Raw genomic sequence first — 13,211 nt, 5'->3', positions numbered from 1 at the left:
AGAACGAAAACTTCAAGGTTGTTGACCAGGCAAGATGTCAGATATTCCTGCTCTTTGTAGTATGATGTTTTTTACAACTCATGTAAAAAATGGGACTGTGCTTCATCTCTATAACCATATTTTTATCAATAAACGTAGAGCTAAGAGAAACCAATATTAATTTGAATCACTTATTTAATTTTTTATTTGCAGTGATTATTTTTGATTTTCCACAATTTTAAACAATGTTCAGAATACAAATGTAAATGCAAATGAAAAATAAAAAAATAAATACTTTTTATATTGCCTTGTATAACCTGGGAAAACTGAACTTGCTTTTTCTTCAAATGAGCAGTAATTAAAAAAATGAAAAATAACTAATAAAGAAATGTGAAGGAGCAAGAAAAGGAAAGAGGAGGGGGGCTCTCCTTCCAGGGCTCTGAAAGAACAGTGATATTTATGTAGCAGCAAGGAGGGCAAAGCAGGTATATAACAATAGATCTATCTATGCATCATGTTTAATAGTTTTTCATTGCTGTGAAAGGGATATACTGAATATTTTTGCTGTATTTACATTGGCCAGACACACAGATATGAAAAGTTTGGTCCTGGTAAAATAATCAATTTTGTAACTCAATACTGTATAATGATTTCAGCTCCTAAAATATTGGCGCTTAGGGCTGGTCAAGCAAAAGTATAAACATAGTGGCAAAAATGAAGATATTAATTTAGCCATGTTTAAAGTAGACCCAGAAGCAAATACTGGTGAAAGTAATAGAAAAATATGTTGCCATTGCCAAAGGATGGTCGAAATAAGTCATAGGGATGATAGGCATCTCTGTCTGGGATTTCTGAAGAAAATTATTAAGTTTTGTGTTAGTTAGTTAGTTAGTTAGTTAGTTAGTTAGTTAGTTTATTAGTGTTTTGGTAAGCTTCTTTTTTGTGTACTAGAAAATTGAATGGCATATATTCTATACAATATATCCCAAAATAATGAATTAAATTTTTTTAAAAGTATTTAATAATACACCTGAGAAAGGAAAAAACAACAATCAAGGTGCAACATGCAGTTAGGGAAGATGGGAGTCACAAGAGGGATGGTATTTCGATAAAAGTTTTAAAAAGTTGTAAAAAAAACACTTTTAGATTCAACCTGCAAGTTCTAAAACCCAGAAAAAGGGGGGTTTACCGGCACTGTCAAAATAGTCACTAAGGTGCAAATAAATAAAAAATGAATATATTTGAAATTCACAAAATATAATAAATGAATAAATGTATAGATGGAAAATATGTAAATACTATTGACACAAATGTTAAAAAAAATTGTGTGTGCACAGACTTCTGCTGGTAGATACAGGATTGTTACCTGTATTGCAAGAGGAAAACTCAATTGTATAGAAGAAACAATAACAGCCCAATACAATGTTAAGACACTACCAAAGAAAAAAAACCAGTGTGAGAATATATAATCAATGCAGGTAGAAAATATTCATGTTCAATAGATATACATATATAGATATATATATCTCCATAGGGGCCGGGAGGTCTCTATGCTATTGGCGAATATGTCAGTTAATGCACTGCCTGGTATGGTTGTAAACGATGCAACCACGCCATGCAAGTGGTTAAAATTAAGATTTTTCCCTACCTTTTCACTTGCTCAGGGGAATGCATACAATTTTTGTTTTTAATTTACTGGGAAAATACTATTTAAGTTTGGAGTTTAAGTGCAAAGTCATTGTGAAACATCTCTCAAGACCAAAATCGCTTCTAATTGAATTGACCCTTAAGAGTTGTTACTGGGCAGACAGCACAATAATGATAACTAAGTGGCATAATTTTAGGCAATCTGTGATATTCCAGAGGTCCCAGAATGTGTGATCTCAGAACAACAGGCAAACATGTGAAGGTGGCACTTTCTTATTTGTGTGTGTGTAGAAGTTGATGTTTATATTGGTAAACAGGGATAAATAAATTAATAAAATTTATTTCACATAAGAATTATTTAAGTCTTAGGTGAAGTTCAATATGCTAAGCTAAAACCCAGAATATTACAGTACAATAGTGTGATGTTGTTTAGGTCTGGAAGGTCCATGTTGCCTCATGTGAATGGTAAGTTCACAGGACAAGAGCATAAAACATACTGTTACTTGGCAGAAATAGGCAAGTGGGAACAGCAAAGAGGAGGGCATTGCCAGATCATTACAGGTATTGGTAGATCTATTAAATCCAAAGATGCTGAACATCCAGTAAGATATTTCCTGAAATGTAGCTTAATATAATGAATCACATCTATTACATTGTTTTATAGTGTTCCAGAGTCAGCCCACAAGGATTACATGATGGCAGTTCACTGCCCATCAGGATCAGCTATGGCAAGCTGAAAACCTGTCACCATTCATGTGATTAGGAAGTATAGGAATCAGAAGAGTCACCATCACTGAGGCACATAACAAATAAAAGGTTTGTGAAATGCAATGCCTCCTCAGACAGAGGCAACATTCTGTTCAGTACCTACCAACCAATGAACACACAGCAGCTGATTGGATAGACTTTCATGTGAAAACAATGTTATGTGAAAGTGGTAATCATGCATTCTCTGCCTACCAAGTGCACAGCCCTGGCTGTAATTTTATCATGTGTGTCCCTCAGTAGAGTCTATAACCATGTGAGCAACTCTTCCTCGTATTTAATCATGAGGTAGTCTTTGCTTGTGTCTACACATACTGACTGCTCTCCAGGTTTGTATATTTATTGAGGGCATCACTGGCTGCTGGTGTTTAGTGATTTGGGTATCCCTAGCTTTTCTATCAATGACGGTGTGTTACATGCCATGCTGTTGTTATGTTGTGTGTAGCAAAGAATACATTAGTATTAGGTGGTAAATCAGAATCCTGAATTCTTTCTCTCTGCTGTCTGTGTTTGCCACTAAATACGAGTAATGTGAGCAATGAAGATCACTGAAGAATAAAATCAATCGTCAAAATATAAAAGACATTTATTTAAAAAAAAATAATACACAAACGAGATACTGTATTTTGAAAAATACTAATATTTGATCTACTGTCCATGTTCCTTATTCCATAAGCTTAATGATATCACTATTAACTTCCATTCTTTGTATTTTGCCACTTCCTTCTCTTCCAGCAGCAGAGGATGTGCTTTATACAGTAGATGCAAAATCAATTTGTTATTATTGTTATCATTAAAATGGGGCAATTGTTTTAGGGTACACTTCTTGGTTTTATGGTCCCTGATTCTAGTTTCTTTAACTTTCTAATTGATCCAAGAGTATGGCGAAACAAGTTACAGTGCTTTTTCCCTTTTTAATTCAGTGAATTATGGATTTTTGTGGCAGATTGATGTAGATTGTTGTAGAGAACATTAAATTATTTTGAAAATATCCAACCTGATAAGGAAAATGTTGTCAATTTGAAAGTGCAGCATTTTTGAAGGAAAAAAAAGGATGGAAAGATCAAGTACACTGGGATGAGCAAACACAATAGCAAAAAGCATAGTTCATGTAAGTAGTTATTGTAAGTAGAAATTCTGTATATAATTGTACAGTAATATAGTTTGGAACCTCCAACCCTTATTGAAATTAAGTAGCTTTTAATAACAATGAGTTAGGGCACTGAAGAAGTAAGTTAATTAAACTGTAAATAGAATATAGTTGTGTATATTTACTGATTGCACTGACATGAATACTTGAAAAGTGTACTGATTAATAGGAAGGGATTGGAAAAATTAGTCTGTAGCAAACAATCTTCTTGAGATTGAGAATAAATATTCTCCACCACATATGTAATGCATGTAGTTTAGTAGATACGAGCTTTGGGTGCTCAGACAGTGGTCTCAACTTGTGGTTGTCTTGGTTATCTCCCTGGTTATCCATTTAGGGAATAAATATAAGGTGAGCAATAGGTCAAATTGGAAATGTGTTTTTCTGGAAAAAACTCATTAACTTATGTCCTTACTGTAGGGCCATGGAATGCAGAGAACATCACAGTGAACACCATAAAATTCAAAGAGCATCATAGTGGCCACAATATAATTTATTGAACATCACAGTGAGTGCCATATAATAAATAGACCATTACAGTGACCACTATATAATGCAGAAATTATCAGTGACCACCATATAATGCAGAGAACATCACAGTGACCATTATACAATACTTAGAGCATAGCAGTAAGAACAATATAATGTATAGAACATCACAGCAACCACCATATACTCCAGAGAACATCACAGTGACCATCATATAATACAGATAACATAACAGTGACCACCATACAATACATAGAGCATTGCAGTGACCACCATATAATGCAAAGAGCATTGTGGTGATGCCATATAATACAGACAGCATCAGTGACTGTAACACAATATATAAAGCATCAGTGACCACCTTATAAAATAGGGGAGTGTGACCACCATACAATACACAGAGTATTTTTGACTGCCTTTCAATATAATTTTCCTCATAAATAATTAACCCTTCATCAAAAAATATTAAATACTTGAGCTTCATCGCAACAACCCCATTCAATGTAATTAAAATAATTTACTGCTTTACAATTACCTATATATTGCCTATTATTAATTAGTCCCAACATCATCAAATAATTCAATTTATGTACATTAACCCCCTAAATTACCTCCTCAGTCTCAATAAAAAAAAACCTTTCATTCTATCTAGCCCCATTACAGCAGTAACCCTTATCCCCTTATTCTTACTATTACCTACTACTTTATATTTTATACCACCATCCCCCTTACATACCCTCATTTAGCTGTTGGAGATCTCTTCTGTCCCTCTCCTTTTGCAGCCATACAGCATATAAGAAGAATCATCCAGCAGATGCCTGTCAGGCAGGTCCACTGAGGGTGCTGCTGTCAGTGAGGAGGAGGGGCCACCTGTACCATATTTTCTATTTATCTTTTGTAGTTGTGTGCAAAAAGTAATTTTTTGTTTTTATCAAACCATAGCATTTGTTTCAAAATGTTTCTGACATACAGTATCTAAGTATTGCTTACTTCAGATGGTTTTACTTGTTTAATGAGATCATATGAATTTATTCCTTCTGACCACATATCAATGCAGATCATATTTATGTAAGCAATACTTTACCATAGAATATGTGTCAATATTCTGATGGTAGAAACTTTTTTATATTTCCTTTGCAGTGATATATAGGTTCTGATTGGCTGGTTTACAATCATTTATCTTACAGTATTTTCTTTTTCTTCAAGATCTTCACTTGACTTCAGCAACTCCCCATAACATCTATGTTTTAATGCTGTTTCTGACAGTGGACATTAAGGGTCTCATTTATCAACGAGAAATATTCTTGTTATCACTCATTACTAATCTTAAATAGTGATCCAACTAATCAACTTCTGTCATGTGTTTGAAAAATGACAGTTAGGAGCTTATTGGTTGAAGCACCATTTAAGATTAGTAATGAGTGGAAACAATCGCTTGTTGATAAATGAGCCACTTTTCAAATTGTGTTCACCAAGATTCATTTAAGGCGTAATATGTCAATCAAGATTTAAGAGCATAAAAAAGGTAATAAATCAACATAAAAGGTTCTCAGATTTTTGCACAAGTCATATTTATTTACTTATTTTTTTAGTTTGTTTACTTTGCAAATAAATAAATAGTATTGGAGCAGATGTGTACAGAGGGGGGGAGCGGGTACTAATTACTAATGGGGCTTGCTGAAGGGACCTGGCGGGAGGCCCTAGTCTGGCGCTGCCCCCTCCTCTCTGTCAACTGAACAGCCCAGCACATGCTGCTTTGTACTGGGCTACAAAGAGAGACTGCTTCCTGCTGAAGCAGTAGTCTCCTCTGCCTTTGGGGGGAGCGATCATCCTGATCATGCCCCCCCCTGGATATGCACTCTCCACCCCAGTGTGCAGCGCAGCTACATCAATGTTTTTTTTTTTTGCTTAAGGTGGCACAACCATGCCTCCTGCGATTAGGCCATGCCCCCTTCACCCAGGCCCAGCCCGGCTCTTGGCAGCCCTGGATGTGTTAGAAATGAAGTGAAGCATGATATTTGCACACATATTTGCTAATAACTGTATGGCTACAATGACATTCTCTAATATTAGCATAAATGCTGCAAATAGGCCTAACTAGAACCAACAAACAACTTCTTAGCAATTTGGGAGGATTTTATAATTTATTACTGGAAGCTGAGTGTTCCTTTTATTTCATTTATCTATCAATTTAGTTACTAAAAACAATGCTGACTTTATTCTGTAATTTTCATATATTACTTTTACTTCTGTATTATAGAAAGTCACTAAACATTAACATTTTAGCTGACTTCATTGCTACCGGGGACCAACTAATATAAAGTGTTCCTTCTGCTATGATGATGTACTACTGGCAGTAGCTGCAGAGAATATTTTCCTCTTCCTCAAAGTGCTTGTAATGTCTGTTAGATTAAGGACATTGATGGATGAAGGTCTTTGAGAAACTTGACATTCTGCTTGCAGGCGGCAGTAGACAATGTTATAAGCAGATGGAACAAGCTGGACATGGGGAGAATTAGCTGTTAGCTTCAGAGAACAATTCAGAGACACAAAGTACATTCTCATCAATGATGAAAATAGAAAGTCGTAGACCCATGCCTGTTGAACGTATCTTGAGGCTGAAGTTTTTTACAGAGAGAGCCGATGTTGCCATGCCGTGAATTTAATGTCAGAAGGTCTTCTGCTTGCAGTGCTGAGATTTGTGCATTTTTGTTTCTTCACTGCTTTTGGTTTTATGTCTCGTATTTAAAAAAAAATAGCCAAAGAAAGCTGCAAACAAAATGTAAACACATAGTTATATACAAATGTAAATATCTTTCTGGAGATTAGATTGTATATTATTAGTTTTAATAAATAGAATCGTATGTCAAGTATACACGTTACTTATCCAATGTATTTTACTATAATGAAACCAGACACTTATCTGTAACCGGCATGCTAGTTTTAACACTACACAGTACTTATAAAAATAAACTTTTCCAAAAGTACTTATATGTATATTGATAAGATAGATAGATAGATAGATAGATAGATAGATAGATAGATAGATACCCCTTTCTTGGTCAAAAATTACATTTGTAAATTAATGTTATTGTACTTTTTCATAAAAGCATTTCCCATGCTTTGGGGTGTTCACAAGTACTCTACTGTATAAGAAAACTAAAGGTGTATATCCACTACGCGACCCAGGGAAGACAGTACGATCACGACATCATAATCGTACCGTCGTTCCTCATCCCCTGCAGTGCCTATACTGAACGATTAGTCGTTCAGTGTAGGCACACTCCATCATCCCCGAACATGGTCACTCTGTCGTTATCGTCAGATTGACCAGCATGTTCGGGTGATGATTGATGTCAGAAATGACCAGCGGGAGAACGTATCGCTGGTCGTTTCTGACATTTTAGTGCCCAATTCATGCATGATAAATGGACGACAGAACAATAACGATGTCCAATAATATCTGTTAGTGGATGTGCGGCTTAAGTTTTTGTATTCTAAAAGTATCCATAGCATATTATAATATTTTAATGGTTATCTAGTGAACAATGTAGTTTAATAGATGCTTAAAGACAGATTAATGATTTATTTAAACAAGCAAATTTAAGATAACATTAGGATTTTATTATGCTACTTCAACAAACTTTCTAAAAAGTGTATTTGGAGACGGGGAAGGTAATGCATGCCAAGAGAGGTCATTGTTTACCAATTTTGTTCTGAATAGAGACATGATGTCAGACCAAGTGACTCAGATATTAGGGAGCATTGCAGACATACAATAAAGTCCCATGACCCATAAAGTCCCTGGTGTAAAGGACCCTGAAGAAAAAGTTGTTGTGGGCTACTACATGTAACAAGTGTGATATGTAACTAAATGCTATTTTGAATATGTGTGTGTGTGTGTGTGTGTGTGTGTGGGGGGGGGGGGGGGGGGGGGAGGTCGGCGTGGGGGGGTCAGACATCTCAAGTAGCTAATTGCACAAATATTGATTGGGTTGGAATGCTTTGTTCCTTTATTTACAATAATCTGCAGTACATAACTTGCTTTATTAGGATATGCTGTTCCTTTTTGACTTTTTAGCTACTAGAGTTCTGTATAAGCTGCTGACTAATAATTTGAACCTGGCATATGCTGAGACAGTACAGCCCGGACTCCCAGACTACTGTAATAATTACAATGTGCCGGTGCTGCGTGGTTCTCCTCTCTCATCCAGCTGGGAACTCGTCCCATCTCTGTTTTGGCAGTTTGAATTGATTTATTTATATGTATATTAGAGAAGTGCGTGTTTTGGTTTTTGTTCTAATTCATCGTCGTGTATCGGCTTTGGTTTTGTCATAACTACCCTCAAGTGTTTTGGTTTTGGATCTGGATTTAAAAAAAAATAATAAAAACAGCTAATATCATGTTTATTGTGCCTGTTTTTGTTCCTACCATATTGTTAACCTCAATAACATTAATTTCCAGTAATTTCGTGTTACTTTTGACCACATCACAAATCACAATATTGTTTTCAGTTTTCAGCCATATTGACCAAAGGCTGCAGTGTGCTGACTGGCTACACTAATCGACAGAGCAGCTGCACAAATACATGGCAGTTTAAAAAAGACATTGCATTTGCAGACAGAACAGCAGTGTAACATAAACTATACAATGCTATAGAATCAGGGGCGTATCTATAATGGGTGCAGTTTGTGTGGGGCACGCAGGCCCCTGAGTCCAGATGGCCCCAGCACTGCACACCCTGCACATATATTATTTTAAACTCACCTGTCCGTGGTCCCACGTCGGGTGTCAGCGCTGCTCAGGACACCGGAAAATGGCCACCGCAGCCATTTTTTCAGTGTTCTGCACATGCACAGTAGACTCCGGGCACACATTTCAGTGCCCGGAGTCTACTGATGCTCCGGTGGCTGGGCAGCCACGTCAGTCGTTGCCAGCCACTGGGTAGAGAGGAGAGGGCCCAGCACAGGGAGTCCACATGGGTCCCCTCCTCTTTTAAGATGCCCGTGTATAGAATGTTTCATTAATAAACTAGATCAGGGAATCAAGACCAGCACAGGTAAATTGAAGTGGAGTGCTATATAGTGGAAGCCAGGTAAAGCATTGATTGATTTAATAATTGATACTTTAGCTATTCAACTGGCAGAGGTGAATGGTTGTCAAACAAGAAGGACATCTATATAATTCTCCAACAAATCGCATCCTGTTAAAAAAAATAATGTCAAAGCTCTGCCAAAACCTTCACTGGGAAAGAAAACGTATACTTTTACATTAGTGAGACCAGTGACAATACTTTCTTCTCCAACTATAAGTAGTCAAAATAATACTTAATGTACAGTATATCGCAATTGAAATACTATATTTTTACTATACAATTTGAAAAATGTCTATATGCACAACTTTAAGATATTACAAAATTAGATACTGCTGCTGATGTTGCTGCTGCTGCAGGTGATACACTCACCCAGTGGGCTGTCACAGTCAGGCAATCTATAGTATGACCAGTACCGTTTGTCTACATATCTGTGGTTAAGTGGATAGTGGGTACAGTGACATTTTCTAGGCCAAGAATATTTTTTTATCAATGTTTCAATGTCCCAGTACAAGCAAGGAAATGCTATTCTGGTAAACTGGAATCGAGATGGAATTTGGTAGTGGGGACACAGTACCTCAATTACTGTAAATGTCTAAGACCAGATGCCTTGATATTGGATGCAGATCTAATGCTATCATAGCTGTCATGGCTTTAACATGACAACTTGATGGCAACTTTCCTACTTGCCTCCTTTTGTAAAGGATTGTTTCAGTAGTAGTTGCAGAACTACTTCAGTAGTAGTAGCATGCTACCCTGATAGAATCCCAGGAGTCAGTCACACCAGAGCGGTGATAATTAGTATCTTACGTACTGACACCAGAGAGACAGTATTGCAGGCTAATAGCACTCTTGCCAATAATAAATTACTGTATAACAATACTAGAATTAAGCACTATTATAAAGTGCCTGATATGTGTGCCTTATACTGTGGGGATTAGTTTGTGAAACAAATGAAACACAATATTATATGGACATAATTACCTGGTACAGGGTGAACGGCATTCAGAAATTGACAAACGCTATTAATACACAGACAAGTGAATCATTATCTGAGGGTAATAAATCCTCATATAGTCTGAGTAAGAACAACTACTATGTATCAAACACACAGAAACATTTTGATTCACTAACAGCAGTGAAACAAATGTTGCAAATGATTCACAACTTGGAGAATTTGGTCCACATCGGTTAATAATAAACCTTGAACACAGGCTTTGATAAAGCAGACCAATCCACTCAGCTTCTGTAATTTTGAACTACTCACAACATAAATAAGTGGCCCAATTTTTCTTACTACTAACACTACATCTATATTATTATATTATCTCTTATCTATAGTAATATACAAAGATTTTAAAAAAGAAATAATAAAGGTTATTTTTTATTTAATTAAGATGCTATAAAATAATAAATATACATTGAAATTAAAAATAAATAATCAAATACAAAACAACTACAGTATTAGTGGAGCCTTGTTTTTCTATACTCACTCTAGAGTGGACCCGAAAGTCTCATTGTTTTTTTTCTCTTTTTTGCAATCAGTGTATTTTGGATATTGGTATATTCCTGATTTTGGAATATTTGCATACTGTAATGACATCTCTTGGGAATGGGACCAAAATCTAAACATAGAATTAAGTTGTGTTTCATATACAACTTATATACACAGCCTTCAGGTAATTTTATACAATATTTGCAATAATTGTGTGGCTCAAACAAAGTTTGTGTACATACATGAATATCATTTATGTTCCTATATACCATATACACAAAGCCTGAAGGTAATTTTATACAATATTTTTTATAAATTTGAGCCTTAAACAAAGTTTGTGTACACCGAACGATCAAAGGCCCTCATTCAGACCCACTCGCGAGCGGCTGTCCGCTCGCAAGAGGGGCGATGGTCCGCACTGCACATGCGCACGACGGAGGGAGCTCCGTCGTGCGCATGCGTGAGACCCGACGAGCGAAGGACTTTCCTTCGCTCGGAGTGTCTCATCAAAGGGGGCGTGCTGTTGACTGACAGCACGCCCCCTTTGGTGGGCGTGTCGGGGGCATGCCTGCCAGACGGAGGCATTCCCAAGGGAACGCCTACCGTCTGAAGCCGGCCCCACTGACATCACTAGTGATGTCAGTGGGAGTGATTTTGGCTCTGATAGAGCCAAAATCACTCCTGGCCTTGCGGTTGAAAAACTCAACCGCAGGCTTTTGCTCGCAGTTTCGATGGTCGCGATGGTCAAGACCATCGCGACCATCTTCCTGCATGCTCGTATATGCTGTGGGTGGTGACCCACAGCTATACGAGCGTCCAGGAGGACGCTCCATATTAATGGAGGTGGGCCCTGATTCAGAGCGAGCGCTCTGGTCAGTGCGTCCGGCTCTGAATCAGGGCCAAAAAGCAAAGGTTTCACTATCTCAGTCATGCTAAAAAAAATCTGTATTGCGTAATATTCTGTATTTTGGAATATTTGGATATTTGAAACTTAACCTGTATATATAAACAGAGAAGTCCGGCACTAATGCAAACTCACCTAGGTGCCCTTATGTTATTTTTCTGTACATGATAGAGTTATTTATTTATTTTAATTTTTTTTAATTTACTAATAAGTTTCCCAGAAACTGACCTATAAGCACTATTTGTTTTCTTTCTGTGAGTTGTTACTCTGCAAAAAGGCAATGCATCTTCTTGTAACAGCTGATGAAGTTAATGTTTTCTATTCAGTGCCACAAGAATCATCTTTTGCTTTTTATATTCAGATCATCAAAATGCACAGGTGCAGAATTAGAGCATTTTGAGCTGCACGTCAAGTGGCAATTAAATATTTGGATTTGCAGTCAAGGTTTATCATAGTTCGAAGACCAATTACATTATCAAGAGCTACATATGAATCTCCTATATTACTAGTTTGTCAGTCACAGCTGTAGATCATATAGATTCAGGAAAATGATATTCACTGCCCAGTATTAAACCGAATGCTCAATTCACTTTAATTCTAGTGTCTTTTTTTAGGTTTTCATAGTGTGTTGTCTAAAGTATAATCTATACAGTAGTTTATGAATAGTTGCAAATAACTAAAAAGTACTTTCGTGATAAATGCATTTTCCACAAAATAATATATTGTAAAATATTTGAAAATATTAATTTATTGATTTCAAAATTATGTAGCTCAGTGCCTAAACAGAATAATGATGGATACATTCCATTGCTTATAAAATGACAGGTAGCTCGTTTTGAAGAGTTTAGGTCACATTTTAGTCCCCGAAACCAATTATTCTCACATGACTAATTGATTGTCTCTGTGTTGACAAGTGTAGCCATTAGGGATATATTTCTGAAAAGAAAAAAATGTCAGTCAAATAGAGCATGCAGGATATGCAAATCTAGTGATTAGAAAATGTATTTTTGTTAAAGTTACCACAGGAAGGCACATTGGATTAGGTTAATGCTTTACTCAACCTTAACTTTAATTGATGTGCTCATGACAGCCAAAATTGACTTTCTGAAAAGGTCTTCCCTTCCATTTTTAATAAAAAACAGTGGAAAAGCAACCAGTTCAAACATTCAATCATCCCTAAGACTTCAACACAGAAATAAAAATAATGTCCTCCTGTCATCTTACAGTGACTGCCAATAAAAAGTTTTCCACTTTGGCACAAATTACTTACTATTTATTGCACTTGTGAATTTTAATTATTTTGTCTACAGAAAATATAAAATGCAAATCCTGTAACACAATGGTTTTCAAAATGATCATGAAAAACACATATTTACCAAATGTATACATTTTATTTATTAGTAGAGATGTGCTCCGACGCCCGTGTTTTGGATTTGGTTTAAATTCATCATCAGGTTTTGCTTTGGCCAAAACCAACCTCGCATGTTTTGGTTTTAGTTTTGGATCTATATATTTTTTAAAAATTTATAAAAACAACTAAAATCATATAATTTGGGGATGTTTTGTTCCTACAGTATTACTAACCTCAATAACATGAATCTCCAGTAATTTCCAGTCAATTTTGACCACCTTATAACTCACAATATTGTTTTCTTCCAGTTTAGGTCAAAAGGTTCCACCAAGCTTGCT

This window comes from Taudactylus pleione, unplaced genomic scaffold (genome assembly GCF_031769625.1).
Source record: "Taudactylus pleione unplaced genomic scaffold, aTauple2 ptg000095l, whole genome shotgun sequence".
NCBI lineage: Eukaryota > Metazoa > Chordata > Amphibia > Anura > Myobatrachidae > Taudactylus > Taudactylus pleione.
Note: the sequence above shows the minus strand (reverse complement) of the source record.